At 43.9% G+C, this 13,737-nt stretch overlaps 22 non-coding genes across 22 annotated transcripts; all 22 read left to right on the forward strand.

Moving 5' to 3' along the window:
* The first annotated feature begins 287 nt into the window (after positions 1-287).
* trnak-cuu (transfer RNA lysine (anticodon CUU)) lies at positions 288-360 on the forward strand. Its single transcript has one exon. It is a non-coding gene; the product is annotated as a tRNA-Lys (tRNA).
* Positions 361-785: 425 nt separating this feature from the next.
* trnak-cuu (transfer RNA lysine (anticodon CUU)) lies at positions 786-858 on the forward strand. Its single transcript has one exon. It is a non-coding gene; the product is annotated as a tRNA-Lys (tRNA).
* Positions 859-1,277: 419 nt separating this feature from the next.
* trnak-cuu (transfer RNA lysine (anticodon CUU)) lies at positions 1,278-1,350 on the forward strand. The gene has a single exon. It is a non-coding gene; the product is annotated as a tRNA-Lys (tRNA).
* A 419-nt stretch (positions 1,351-1,769) lies between these two features.
* On the forward strand, positions 1,770-1,842 carry trnak-cuu (transfer RNA lysine (anticodon CUU)). The gene has a single exon. It is a non-coding gene; the product is annotated as a tRNA-Lys (tRNA).
* A 917-nt stretch (positions 1,843-2,759) lies between these two features.
* On the forward strand, positions 2,760-2,832 carry trnak-cuu (transfer RNA lysine (anticodon CUU)). Its single transcript has one exon. It is a non-coding gene; the product is annotated as a tRNA-Lys (tRNA).
* Positions 2,833-3,251: 419 nt separating this feature from the next.
* trnak-cuu (transfer RNA lysine (anticodon CUU)) lies at positions 3,252-3,324 on the forward strand. Its single transcript has one exon. It is a non-coding gene; the product is annotated as a tRNA-Lys (tRNA).
* A 419-nt stretch (positions 3,325-3,743) lies between these two features.
* On the forward strand, positions 3,744-3,816 carry trnak-cuu (transfer RNA lysine (anticodon CUU)). Its single transcript has one exon. It is a non-coding gene; the product is annotated as a tRNA-Lys (tRNA).
* A 419-nt stretch (positions 3,817-4,235) lies between these two features.
* Positions 4,236-4,308, forward strand: trnak-cuu (transfer RNA lysine (anticodon CUU)). The gene has a single exon. It is a non-coding gene; the product is annotated as a tRNA-Lys (tRNA).
* Positions 4,309-6,209: 1,901 nt separating this feature from the next.
* trnak-cuu (transfer RNA lysine (anticodon CUU)) lies at positions 6,210-6,282 on the forward strand. Its single transcript has one exon. It is a non-coding gene; the product is annotated as a tRNA-Lys (tRNA).
* Positions 6,283-6,707: 425 nt separating this feature from the next.
* On the forward strand, positions 6,708-6,780 carry trnak-cuu (transfer RNA lysine (anticodon CUU)). The gene has a single exon. It is a non-coding gene; the product is annotated as a tRNA-Lys (tRNA).
* A 419-nt stretch (positions 6,781-7,199) lies between these two features.
* On the forward strand, positions 7,200-7,272 carry trnak-cuu (transfer RNA lysine (anticodon CUU)). The gene has a single exon. It is a non-coding gene; the product is annotated as a tRNA-Lys (tRNA).
* Positions 7,273-7,697: 425 nt separating this feature from the next.
* trnak-cuu (transfer RNA lysine (anticodon CUU)) lies at positions 7,698-7,770 on the forward strand. Its single transcript has one exon. It is a non-coding gene; the product is annotated as a tRNA-Lys (tRNA).
* Positions 7,771-8,195: 425 nt separating this feature from the next.
* Positions 8,196-8,268, forward strand: trnak-cuu (transfer RNA lysine (anticodon CUU)). Its single transcript has one exon. It is a non-coding gene; the product is annotated as a tRNA-Lys (tRNA).
* A 418-nt stretch (positions 8,269-8,686) lies between these two features.
* Positions 8,687-8,759, forward strand: trnak-cuu (transfer RNA lysine (anticodon CUU)). The gene has a single exon. It is a non-coding gene; the product is annotated as a tRNA-Lys (tRNA).
* A 418-nt stretch (positions 8,760-9,177) lies between these two features.
* trnak-cuu (transfer RNA lysine (anticodon CUU)) lies at positions 9,178-9,250 on the forward strand. Its single transcript has one exon. It is a non-coding gene; the product is annotated as a tRNA-Lys (tRNA).
* A 917-nt stretch (positions 9,251-10,167) lies between these two features.
* On the forward strand, positions 10,168-10,240 carry trnak-cuu (transfer RNA lysine (anticodon CUU)). Its single transcript has one exon. It is a non-coding gene; the product is annotated as a tRNA-Lys (tRNA).
* A 419-nt stretch (positions 10,241-10,659) lies between these two features.
* On the forward strand, positions 10,660-10,732 carry trnak-cuu (transfer RNA lysine (anticodon CUU)). Its single transcript has one exon. It is a non-coding gene; the product is annotated as a tRNA-Lys (tRNA).
* Positions 10,733-11,151: 419 nt separating this feature from the next.
* trnak-cuu (transfer RNA lysine (anticodon CUU)) lies at positions 11,152-11,224 on the forward strand. Its single transcript has one exon. It is a non-coding gene; the product is annotated as a tRNA-Lys (tRNA).
* Positions 11,225-11,643: 419 nt separating this feature from the next.
* Positions 11,644-11,716, forward strand: trnak-cuu (transfer RNA lysine (anticodon CUU)). Its single transcript has one exon. It is a non-coding gene; the product is annotated as a tRNA-Lys (tRNA).
* A 917-nt stretch (positions 11,717-12,633) lies between these two features.
* trnak-cuu (transfer RNA lysine (anticodon CUU)) lies at positions 12,634-12,706 on the forward strand. Its single transcript has one exon. It is a non-coding gene; the product is annotated as a tRNA-Lys (tRNA).
* Positions 12,707-13,125: 419 nt separating this feature from the next.
* Positions 13,126-13,198, forward strand: trnak-cuu (transfer RNA lysine (anticodon CUU)). The gene has a single exon. It is a non-coding gene; the product is annotated as a tRNA-Lys (tRNA).
* Positions 13,199-13,617: 419 nt separating this feature from the next.
* trnak-cuu (transfer RNA lysine (anticodon CUU)) lies at positions 13,618-13,690 on the forward strand. The gene has a single exon. It is a non-coding gene; the product is annotated as a tRNA-Lys (tRNA).
* The last annotated feature ends 47 nt before the right edge of the window (positions 13,691-13,737 follow it).

Here is a 13,737-nt window from a genome sequence, read left to right on the forward strand (position 1 = left end):
ACTCTGACCTGTCATCTGAATGACATACCTATTACCGATGAATTGTACTCCTAAATGGCTTGAATAAATGCTCCTTTTCTGCACAAGAAATAGACAGGCAGAGGCTTCAAGAAGAATACTTGCTCCTGGTGGGCCTTGAACTCAAAACCTTCGCATCTTATTGCTGTATAAGTACAACACGCTAACAGATTGCACCACAGGATCCATCAACAACACTCACTGATCACCATATTTTGCAGAAACTGGGATGTACGATATTCAAACCAAGTCAAAATCACCATTGAGGCACCTGGCTAGCTCAGTCGGTAGAGCATGAGACTCTTAATCTCAGGGTCGTGGGTTCGAGCCCCACGTTAGGTGCTTATTTTCTCTGCCGAAGCACCAACTCAATTCGCAAACAACCATCCGCTTGGAATTTTGAGCAGGCTTGCCACACTGCATAGCTGGTGATACAGAAGGCTATGAATTTGTATTCTATCTCTGCCTGCACTCTGACCTGTCATCTCAATGACATACCTATTACCAATGAATTGTACTCCTAAATGGATTGAATAAATTATCATTTTCCGGACAAGAAATAGACAGGCAGAGGCTTCAAGAAGAATACTTGCTCCTGGTGGGCCTTGAACTCATAACCTTCGCATCTAATTGCTGTATACTGCTGTATAGGTACAACACGCTAACAAATTACACCACAGGATCCATCAACAACACGCACTGATCACCATATTTTGCAGAAACTGTTATGTACGATATTCGAACCAACTCAAAATCAACATTGAGGTACCTGGCTAGCTCAGTCGGTAGAGCATGAGACTCTTAATCTCAGGGTCGTGGGTTCGAGCCCCACGTTAGGTGATTATTTTCTCTGCCGAAGCACCAACTCACTTCGCAAACAGCTTGGAATTTCGAGCAGGCTTGCCAGCCTGCATAGCTGGTGATACAGAAGGCTATGAATTTGTATTCTATCTCTGCCTGCACTCTGACCTGTCATCTCAATGACATACCTATTACCGATGAATTGTACTCCTAAATGGATTGAATAAATTATCATTTTCCGGACAAGAAATAGACAGGCAGAGGCTTCAAGAAGAATACTTGCTCCTGGTGGGCCTTGAACTCATAACCTTCGCAATCTAATTGCTGTATACTGCTGTATAAGTACAACACGCTAACAGATTGCACCACAGGATCCATCAACAACACGCACTGACCACCATATTTTGCAGAAACTGGGATGTACGATATTCGAACCAACTCAAAATCACCATTGAGGTACCTGGCTAGCTCAGTCGGTAGAGCATGAGACTCTTAATCTCAGGGTCGTGGGTTCGAGCCCCACGTTAGGTGATTATTTTCTCTGCCGAAGCACCAACTCACTTCGCAAACAGCTTGGAATTTCGAGCAGGCTTGCCAGCCTGCATAGCTGGTGATACAGAAGGCTATGAATTTGTATTCTATCTCTGCCTGCACTCTGACCTGTCATCTCAATGACATACCTATTACCGATGAATTGTACTCCTAAATGGATTGAATAAATTATCATTTTCCGGACAAGAAATAGACAGGCAGAGGCTTCAAGAAGAATACTTGCTCCTGGTGGGCCTTGAACTCATAACCTTCGCAATCTAATTGCTGTATACTGCTGTATAAGTACAACACGCTAACAGATTGCACCACAGGATCCATCAACAACACGCACTGACCACCATATTTTGCAGAAACTGGGATGTACGATATTCGAACCAACTCAAAATCACCATTGAGGTACCTGGCTAGCTCAGTCGGTAGAGCATGAGACTCTTAATCTCAGGGTCGTGGGTTCGAGCCCCACGTTAGGTGATTATTTTCTCTGCCGAAGCACCAACTCACTTCGCAAACAGCTTGGAATTTCGAGCAGGCTTGCCAGCCTGCATAGCTGGTGATACAGAAGGCTATGAATTTGTATTCTATCTCTGCCTGCACTCTGACCTGTCATCTCAATGACATACCTATTACCGATGAATTGTACTCCTAAATGGATTGAATAAATTATCATTTTCCGGACAAGAAATAGACAGGCAGAGGCTTCAAGAAGAATACTTGCTCCTGGTGGGCCTTGAACTCATAACCTTCGCAATCTAATTGCTGTATACTGCTGTATAAGTACAACACGCTAACAGATTGCACCACAGGATCCATCAACAACACGCACTGATCACCATATTTTGCAGAAACTGGGATGTACGATATTCGAACCAACTCAAAATCACCATTGAGGTACCTGGCTAGCTCAGTCGGTAGAGCATGAGATTCTTAATCTCAGGGTTGTGGTTTCGAGCCCCACGTTGGGTGATTATTTTCTCTGCCGAAGCACCAACTCACTTCGCAAACAACCATCCGCTTGGAATTTCGAGCAAGCTTGCCACACTGCATAGCTGGTGATACAGAAGGCTATGAATTTGTATTCTATCTCTGCCTGCACTCTGACCTGTCATCTCAATGACATACCTATTACCAATGAATTGTACTCCTAAATGGATTGAATAAATTATCATTTTCCGGACAAGAAATAGACAGGCAGAGGCTTCAAGAAGAATACTTGCTCCTGGTGGGCCTTGAACTCATAACCTTCGCATCTAATTGCTGTATACTGCTGTATAGGTACAACACGCTAACAAATTACACCACAGGATCCATCAACAACACGCACTGATCACCATATTTTGCAGAAACTGTTATGTACGATATTCGAACCAACTCAAAATCAACATTGAGGTACCTGGCTAGCTCAGTCGGTAGAGCATGAGACTCTTAATCTCAGGGTCGTGGGTTCGAGCCCCACGTTAGGTGATTATTTTCTCTGCCGAAGCACCAACTCACTTCGCAAACAGCTTGGAATTTCGAGCAGGCTTGCCAGCCTGCATAGCTGGTGATACAGAAGGCTATGAATTTGTATTCTATCTCTGCCTGCACTCTGACCTGTCATCTCAATGACATACCTATTACCGATGAATTGTACTCCTAAATGGATTGAATAAATTATCATTTTCCGGACAAGAAATAGACAGGCAGAGGCTTCAAGAAGAATACTTGCTCCTGGTGGGCCTTGAACTCATAACCTTCGCAATCTAATTGCTGTATACTGCTGTATAAGTACAACACGCTAACAGATTGCACCACAGGATCCATCAACAACACGCACTGACCACCATATTTTGCAGAAACTGGGATGTACGATATTCGAACCAACTCAAAATCACCATTGAGGTACCTGGCTAGCTCAGTCGGTAGAGCATGAGACTCTTAATCTCAGGGTCGTGGGTTCGAGCCCCACGTTAGGTGATTATTTTCTCTGCCGAAGCACCAACTCACTTCGCAAACAGCTTGGAATTTCGAGCAGGCTTGCCAGCCTGCATAGCTGGTGATACAGAAGGCTATGAATTTGTATTCTATCTCTGCCTGCACTCTGACCTGTCATCTCAATGACATACCTATTACCGATGAATTGTACTCCTAAATGGATTGAATAAATTATCATTTTCCGGACAAGAAATAGACAGGCAGAGGCTTCAAGAAGAATACTTGCTCCTGGTGGGCCTTGAACTCATAACCTTCGCAATCTAATTGCTGTATACTGCTGTATAAGTACAACACGCTAACAGATTGCACCACAGGATCCATCAACAACACGCACTGACCACCATATTTTGCAGAAACTGGGATGTACGATATTCGAACCAACTCAAAATCACCATTGAGGTACCTGGCTAGCTCAGTCGGTAGAGCATGAGACTCTTAATCTCAGGGTCGTGGGTTCGAGCCCCACGTTAGGTGATTATTTTCTCTGCCGAAGCACCAACTCACTTCGCAAACAGCTTGGAATTTCGAGCAGGCTTGCCAGCCTGCATAGCTGGTGATACAGAAGGCTATGAATTTGTATTCTATCTCTGCCTGCACTCTGACCTGTCATCTCAATGACATACCTATTACCAATGAATTGTACTCCTAAATGGATTGAATAAATTATCATTTTCCGGACAAGAAATAGACAGGCAGAGGCTTCAAGAAGAATACTTGCTCCTGGTGGGCCTTGAACTCATAACCTTCGCAATCTAATTGCTGTATACTGCTGTATAAGTACAACACGCTAACAGATTGCACCACAGGATCCATCAACAACACGCACTGATCACCATATTTTGCAGAAACTGGGATGTACGATATTCGAACCAACTCAAAATCACCATTGAGGTACCTGGCTAGCTCAGTCGGTAGAGCATGAGACTCTTAATCTCAGGGTCGTGGGTTCGAGCCCCACGTTAGGTGATTATTTTCTCTGCCGAAGCACCAACTCACTTCGCAAACAGCTTGGAATTTCGAGCAGGCTTGCCAGCCTGCATAGCTGGTGATACAGAAGGCTATGAATTTGTATTCTATCTCTGCCTGCACTCTGACCTGTCATCTCAATGACATACCTATTACCGATGAATTGTACTCCTAAATGGATTGAATAAATTATCATTTTCCGGACAAGAAATAGACAGGCAGAGGCTTCAAGAAGAATACTTGCTCCTGGTGGGCCTTGAACTCATAACCTTCGCAATCTAATTGCTGTATACTGCTGTATAAGTACAACACGCTAACAGATTGCACCACAGGATCCATCAACAACACGCACTGACCACCATATTTTGCAGAAACTGGGATGTACAATATTCGAACCAACTCAAAATCACCATTGAGGTACCTGGCTAGCTCAGTCGGTAGAGCATTAGACTCTTAATCTCAGGGTCGTGGGTTCGAGCCCCACGTTAGGTGATTATTTTCTCTGCCGAAGCACCAACTCACTTCGCAAACAGCTTGGAATTTCGAGCAGGCTTGCCAGCCTGCATAGCTGGTGATACAGAAGGCTATGAATTTGTATTCTATCTCTGCCTGCACTCTGACCTGTCATCTCAATGACATACCTATTACCGATGAATTGTACTCCTAAATGGATTGAATAAATTATCACTTTCCGGACAAGAAATAGACAGGCAGAGGCTTCAAGAAGAATACTTGCTCCTGGTGGGCCTTGAACTCATAACCTTCGCAATCTAATTGCTGTATACTGCTGTATAAGTACAACACGCTAACAGATTGCACCACAGGATCCATCAACAACACGCACTGATCACCATATTTTGCAGAAACTGGAATGTACGATATTCGAACCAACTCAAAATCACCATTGAGGTACCTGGCTAGCTCAGTCGGTAGAGCATGAGACTCTTAATCTCAGGGTTGTGGTTTCGAGCCCCACGTTGGGTGATTATTTTCTCTGCCGAAGCACCAACTCACTTCGCAAACAACCATCCGCTTGGAATTTCGAGCAAGCTTGCCACACTGCATAGCTGGTGATACAGAAGGCTATGAATTTGTATTCTATCTCTGCCTGCACTCTGACCTGTCATCTCAATGACATACCTATTACCAATGAATTGTACTCCTAAATGGATTGAATAAATTATCATTTTCCGGACAAGAAATAGACAGGCAGAGGCTTCAAGAAGAATACTTGCTCCTGGTGGGCCTTGAACTCATAACCTTCGCATCTAATTGCTGTATACTGCTGTATAGGTACAACACGCTAACAAATTACACCACAGGATCCATCAACAACACGCACTGATCACCATATTTTGCAGAAACTGATATGTACGATATTCGAACCAACTCAAAATCAACATTGAGGTACCTGGCTAGCTCAGTCGGTAGAGCATGAGACTCTTAATCTCAGGGTCGTGGGTTCGAGCCCCACATTAGGTGATTATTTTCTCTGCCGAAGCACCAACTCACTTCGCAAACAGCTTGGAATTTCGAGCAGGCTTGCCAGCCTGCATAGCTGGTGATACAGAAGGCTATGAATTTGTATTCTATCTCTGCCTGCACTCTGACCTGTCATCTCAATGACATACCTATTATCGATGAATTGTACTTCTAAATGGATTGAATAAATTATCATTTTCCGGACAAGAAATAGACAGGCAGAGGCTTCAAGAAGAATACTTGCTCCTGGTGGGCCTTGAACTCATAACCTTCGCAATCTAATTGCTGTATACTGCTGTATAAGTACAACACGCTAACAAATTACACCACAGGATCCATCAACAACACGCACTGATCACCATATTTTGCAGAAACTGTGATGTACGATATTCGAACCAACTCAAAATCAACATTGAGGTACCTGGCTAGCTCAGTCGGTAGAGCATGAGACTCTTAATCTCAAGGTCGTGGGTTCGAGCCCCACGTTAGGTGAATATTTTCTCTGCCGAAGCACCAACTCACTTCGCAAACAGCCATCCGCATGGAATTTCGAGCAGGCTTGCCAGCCTGCATAGCTGGTGATACAGAAGGCTATGAATTTGTATTCTATCTCTGCCTGCACTCTGACCTATTATCTCAATGACATACCTATTACCGATGAATTGTACTACTAAATGGATTGAATAAATTATCATTTTCCGGACAAGAAATAGACAGGCAGAGGCTTCAAGAAGAATACTTGCTCCTGGTGGGCCTTGAACTCATAACCTTCGCATCTAATTGCTGTATACTGCTGTATAAGTACAACACGCTAACAAATTACACCACAGCATCCATCAACAACACGCACTGATCACCATATTTTGCAGAAACTGTGATGTACGATATTCGAACCAACTCAAAATCAACATTGAGGTACCTGGCTAGCTCAGTCGGTAGAGCATGAGACTCTTAATCTCAGGGTCGTGGGTTCGAGCCCCACGTTAGGTGATTATTTTCTCTGCCGAAGCACCAACTCACTTCGCAAACAGCTTGGAATTTCGAGCAGGCTTGCCAGCCTGCATAGCTGGTGATACAGAAGGCTATGAATTTGTATTCTATCTCTGCCTGCACTCTGACCTGTCATCTCAATGACATACCTATTATTGATGAATTGTACTTCTAAATGGATTGAATAAATTATCATTTTCCGGACAAGAAATAGACAGGCAGAGGCTTCAAGAAGAATACTTGCTCCTGGTGGGCCTTGAACTCATAACCTTCGCAATCTAATTGCTGTATACTGCTGTATAAGTACAACACGCTAACAGATTGCACCACAGGATCCATCAACAACACGCACTGATCACCATATTTTGCAGAAACTTTGATGTACGATATTCGAACCAACTCAAAGTCACCATTGAGGTACCTGGCTAGCTCAGTCGGTAGAGCATGAGACTCTTAATCTCAAGGTCGTGGGTTCGAGCCCCACGTTAGGTGAATATTTTCTCTGCCGAAGCACCAACTCACTTCGCAAACAGCCATCCGCATGGAATTTCGAGCAGGCTTGCCACACTGCATAGCTGGTGATACAGAAGGCTATGAATTTGTATTCTATCTCTGCCTGCACTCTGACCTGTCATCTCAATGACAGACCTATTACCGATGAATTGTACTCCTAAATGGATTGAATAAATTATCATTTTCCGGACAAGAAATAGACAGGCAGAGGCTTCAAGAAGAATACTTGCTCCTGGTGGGCCTTGAACTCATAACCTTGTCATCTAATTGCTGTATACTGCTGTATAAGTACAACACGCTAACAGATTGCACCACAGGATCCATCAACAACACGCACTGATCACCATATTTTGCAGAAACTGGGCTGTACGATATTCGTACCATGTCAAAAATACTATTGAGGTACCTGGCTAGCTCAGTCGGTAGAGCATGAGACTCTTAATCTCAAGGTCGTGGGTTCGAGCCCCACGTTAGGTGAATATTTTCTCTGCCGAAGCACCAACTCACTTTGCAAACAGCCATCCGCATGGAATTTCGAGCAGGCTTGCCAGCCTGCATAGCTGGTGATACAGAAGGCTATGAATTTGTATTCTATCTCTGCCTGCACTCTGACCTATTATCTCAATGACATACCTATTACCGATGAATTGTACTACTAAATGGATTGAATAAATTATCATTTTCCGGACAAGAAATAGACAGGCAGAGGCTTCAAGAAGAATACTTGCTCCTGGTGGGCCTTGAACTCATAACCTTCGCATCTAATTGCTGTATACTGCTGTATAGGTACAACACGCTAACAGATTGCACCACAGGATCCATCAACAACACGCACTGATCACCATATTTTGCAGAAACTGTGATGTACGATACTCGAACCAACTCAAAATCACCATTGAGGTACCTGGCTAGCTCAGTCGGTAGAGCATGAGACTCTTAATCTCAGGGTCGTGGGTTCGAGCCCCACGTTAGGTGATTATTTTCTCTGCCGAAGCACCAACTCACTTCGCAAACAGCTTGGAATTTTGAGCAGGCTTGCCAGCCTGCATAGCTGGTGATACAGAAGGCTATGAATTTGTATTCTATCTCTGCCTGCACTCTGACCTATTATCTCAATGACATACCTATTACCGATGAATTGTACTACTAAATGGATTGAATAAATTATCATTTTCCGGACAAGAAATAGACAGGCAGAGGCTTCAAGAAGAATACTTGCTCCTGGTGGGCCTTGAACTCATAACCTTCACATCTAATTGCTGTATACTGCTGTATAGGTACAACACGCTAACAGATTGCACCACAGGATCCATCAACAACACGCACTGATCACCATATTTTGCAGAAACTGTGATGTACGATATTCGAACCAACTCAAAATCACCATTGAGGTACCTGGCTAGCTCAGTCGGTAGAGCATGAGACTCTTAATCTCATGGTCGTGGGTTCGAGCCCCACGTTAGGTGATTATTTTCTCTGCCGAAGCACCAACTCACTTCGCAAACAGCTTGGAATTTCGAGCAGGCTTGCCAGCCTGCATAGCTGGTGATACAGAAGGCTATGAATTTGTATTCTATCTCTGCCTGCACTCTGACCTGTCATCTCAATGACATACCTATTACCGATGAATTGTACTCCTAAATGGATTGAAAAATTATCATTTTCCGGACAAGAAATAGACAGGCAGAGGCTTCAAGAAGAATACTTGCTCCTGGTGGGCCTTGAACTCATAACCTTCGCAATCTAATTGCTGTATACTGCTGTATAAGTACAACACGCTAACAGATTGCACCACAGGATCCATCAACAACACGCACTGACCACCATATTTTGCAGAAACTGGGATGTACGATATTCGAACCAACTCAAAATCACCATTGAGGTACCTGGCTAGCTCAGTCGGTAGAGCATGAGACTCTTAATCTCAGGGTCGTGGGTTCGAGCCCCACGTTAGGTGATTATTTTCTCTGCCGAAGCACCAACTCACTTCGCAAACAGCTTGGAATTTCGAGCAGGCTTGCCAGCCTGCATAGCTGGTGATACAGAAGGCTATGAATTTGTATTCTATCTCTGCCTGCACTCTGACCTGTCATCTCAATGACATACCTATTACCGATGAATTGTACTCCTAAATGGATTGAATAAATTATCATTTTCCGGACAAGAAATAGACAGGCAGAGGCTTCAAGAAGAATACTTGCTCCTGGTGGGCCTTGAACTCATAACCTTCGCAATCTAATTGCTGTATACTGCTGTATAAGTACAACACGCTAACAGATTGCACCACAGGATCCATCAACAACACGCACTGATCACCATATTTTGCAGAAACTGGGATGTACGATATTCGAACCAACTCAAAATCACCATTGAGGTACCTGGCTAGCTCAGTCGGTAGAGCATGAGATTCTTAATCTCAGGGTTGTGGTTTCGAGCCCCACGTTGGGTGATTATTTTCTCTGCCGAAGCACCAACTCACTTCGCAAACAACCATCCGCTTGGAATTTCGAGCAAGCTTGCCACACTGCATAGCTGGTGATACAGAAGGCTATGAATTTGTATTCTATCTCTGCCTGCACTCTGACCTGTCATCTCAATGACATACCTATTACCAATGAATTGTACTCCTAAATGGATTGAATAAATTATCATTTTCCGGACAAGAAATAGACAGGCAGAGGCTTCAAGAAGAATACTTGCTCCTGGTGGGCCTTGAACTCATAACCTTCGCATCTAATTGCTGTATACTGCTGTATAGGTACAACACGCTAACAAATTACACCACAGGATCCATCAACAACACGCACTGATCACCATATTTTGCAGAAACTGTTATGTACGATATTCGAACCAACTCAAAATCAACATTGAGGTACCTGGCTAGCTCAGTCGGTAGAGCATGAGACTCTTAATCTCAGGGTCGTGGGTTCGAGCCCCACGTTAGGTGATTATTTTCTCTGCCGAAGCACCAACTCACTTCGCAAACAGCTTGGAATTTCGAGCAGGCTTGCCAGCCTGCATAGCTGGTGATACAGAAGGCTATGAATTTGTATTCTATCTCTGCCTGCACTCTGACCTGTCATCTCAATGACATACCTATTACCGATGAATTGTACTCCTAAATGGATTGAATAAATTATCATTTTCCGGACAAGAAATAGACAGGCAGAGGCTTCAAGAAGAATACTTGCTCCTGGTGGGCCTTGAACTCATAACCTTCGCAATCTAATTGCTGTATACTGCTGTATAAGTACAACACGCTAACAGATTGCACCACAGGATCCATCAACAACACGCACTGACCACCATATTTTGCAGAAACTGGGATGTACGATATTCGAACCAACTCAAAATCACCATTGAGGTACCTGGCTAGCTCAGTCGGTAGAGCATGAGACTCTTAATCTCAGGGTCGTGGGTTCGAGCCCCACGTTAGGTGATTATTTTCTCTGCCGAAGCACCAACTCACTTCGCAAACAGCTTGGAATTTCGAGCAGGCTTGCCAGCCTGCATAGCTGGTGATACAGAAGGCTATGAATTTGTATTCTATCTCTGCCTGCACTCTGACCTGTCATCTCAATGACATACCTATTACCGATGAATTGTACTCCTAAATGGATTGAATAAATTATCATTTTCCGGACAAGAAATAGACAGGCAGAGGCTTCAAGAAGAATACTTGCTCCTGGTGGGCCTTGAACTCATAACCTTCGCAATCTAATTGCTGTATACTGCTGTATAAGTACAACACGCTAACAGATTGCACCACAGGATCCATCAACAACACGCACTGACCACCATATTTTGCAGAAACTGGGATGTACGATATTCGAACCAACTCAAAATCACCATTGAGGTACCTGGCTAGCTCAGTCGGTAGAGCATGAGACTCTTAATCTCAGGGTCGTGGGTTCGAGCCCCACGTTAGGTGATTATTTTCTCTGCCGAAGCACCAACTCACTTCGCAAACAGCTTGGAATTTCGAGCAGGCTTGCCAGCCTGCATAGCTGGTGATACAGAAGGCTATGAATTTGTATTCTATCTCTGCCTGCACTCTGACCTGTCATCTCAATGACATACCTATTACCAATGAATTGTACTCCTAAATGGATTGAATAAATTATCATTTTCCGGACAAGAAATAGACAGGCAGAGGCTTCAAGAAGAATACTTGCTCCTGGTGGGCCTTGAACTCATAACCTTCGCAATCTAATTGCTGTATACTGCTGTATAAGTACAACACGCTAACAGATTGCACCACAGGATCCATCAACAACACGCACTGATCACCATATTTTGCAGAAACTGGGATGTACGATATTCGAACCAACTCAAAATCACCATTGAGGTACCTGGCTAGCTCAGTCGGTAGAGCATGAGACTCTTAATCTCAGGGTCGTGGGTTCGAGCCCCACGTTAGGTGATTATTTTCTCTGCCGAAGCACCAACTCACTTCGCAAACAGCTTGGAATTTCGAGCAGGCTTGCCAGCCTGCATAGCTGGTGATACAGAAGGCTATGAATTTGTATTCTATCTCTGCCTGCACTCTGACCTGTCATCTCAATGACATACCTATTACCGATGAATTGTACTCCTAAATGGATTGAATAAATTATCATTTTCCGGACAAGAAATAGACAGGCAGAGGCTTCAAGAAGAATACTTGCTCCTGGTGGGCCTTGAACTCATAACCTTCGCAATCTAATTGCTGTATACTGCTGTATAAGTACAACACGCTAACAGATTGCACCACAGGATCCATCAACAACACGCACTGATCACCATATTTTGCAGAAACTGGGATGTACGATATTCGAACCAACTCAAAATCACCATTGAGGTACCTGGCTAGCTCAGTCGGTAGAGCATGAGATTCTTAATCTCAGGGTTGTGGTTTCGAGCCCCACGTTGGGTGATTATTTTCTCTGCCGAAGCACCAACTCACTTCGCAAACAACCATCCGCTTGGAATTTCGAGCAAGCTTGCCACACTGCATAGCTGGTGATACAGAAGGCTATGAATTTGTATTCTATCTCTGCCTGCACTCTGACCTGTCATCTCAATGACATACCTATTACCAATGAATTGTACTCCTAAATGGATTGAATAAATTATCATTTTCCGGACAAGAAATAGACAGGCAGAGGCTTCAAGAAGAATACTTGCTCCTGGTGGGCCTTGAACTCATAACCTTCGCATCTAATTGCTGTATACTGCTGTATAGGTACAACACGCTAACAAATTACACCACAGGATCCATCAACAACACGCACTGATCACCATATTTTGCAGAAACTGTTATGTACGATATTCGAACCAACTCAAAATCAACATTGAGGTACCTGGCTAGCTCAGTCGGTAGAGCATGAGACTCTTAATCTCAGGGTCGTGGGTTCGAGCCCCACGTTAGGTGATTATTTTCTCTGCCGAAGCACCAACTCACTTCGCAAACAGCTTGGAATTTCGAGCAGGCTTGCCAGCCTGCATAGCTGGTGATACAGAAGGCTATGAATTTGTATTCTATCTCTGCCTGCACTCTGACCTGTCATCTCAATGACATACCTATTACCGATGAATTGTACTCCTAAATGGATTGAATAAATTATCATTTTCCGGACAAGAAATAGACAGGCAGAGGCTTCAAGAAGAATACTTGCTCCTGGTGGGCCTTGAACTCATAACCTTCGCAATCTAATTGCTGTATACTGCTGTATAAGTACAACACGCTAACAGATTGCACCACAGGATCCATCAACAACACGCACTGACCACCATATTTTGCAGAAACTGGGATGTACGATATTCGAACCAACTCAAAATCACCATTGAGGTACCTGGCTAGCTCAGTCGGTAGAGCATGAGACTCTTAATCTCAGGGTCGTGGGTTCGAGCCCCACGTTAGGTGATTATTTTCTCTGCCGAAGCACCAACTCACTTCGCAAACAGCTTGGAATTTCGAGCAGGCTTGCCAGCCTGCATAGCTGGTGATACAGAAGGCTATGAATTTGTATTCTATCTCTGCCTGCACTCTGACCTGTCATCTCAATGACATACCTATTACCGATGAATTGTACTCCTAAATGGATTGAATAAATTATCATTTTCCGGACAAGAAATAGACAGGCAGAGGCTTCAAGAAGAATACTTGCTCCTGGTGGGCCTTGAACTCATAACCTTCGCAATCTAATTGCTGTATACTGCTGTATAAGTACAACACGCTAACAGATTGCACCACAGGATCCATCAACAACACGCACTGACCACCATATTTTGCAGAAACTGGGATGTACGATATTCGAACCAACTCAAAATCACCATTGAGGTACCTGGCTAGCTCAGTCGGTAGAGCATGAGACTCTTAATCTCAGGGTCGTGGGTTCGAGCCCCACGTTAGGTGATTATTTTCTCTGCCGAAGCACCAACTCACTTCGCAAACAGCTTGGA

Source organism: Oncorhynchus clarkii, unplaced genomic scaffold (genome assembly GCF_045791955.1).
Source record: "Oncorhynchus clarkii lewisi isolate Uvic-CL-2024 unplaced genomic scaffold, UVic_Ocla_1.0 unplaced_contig_4226_pilon_pilon, whole genome shotgun sequence".
In the NCBI taxonomy this organism is placed as follows: domain Eukaryota; kingdom Metazoa; phylum Chordata; class Actinopteri; order Salmoniformes; family Salmonidae; genus Oncorhynchus; species Oncorhynchus clarkii.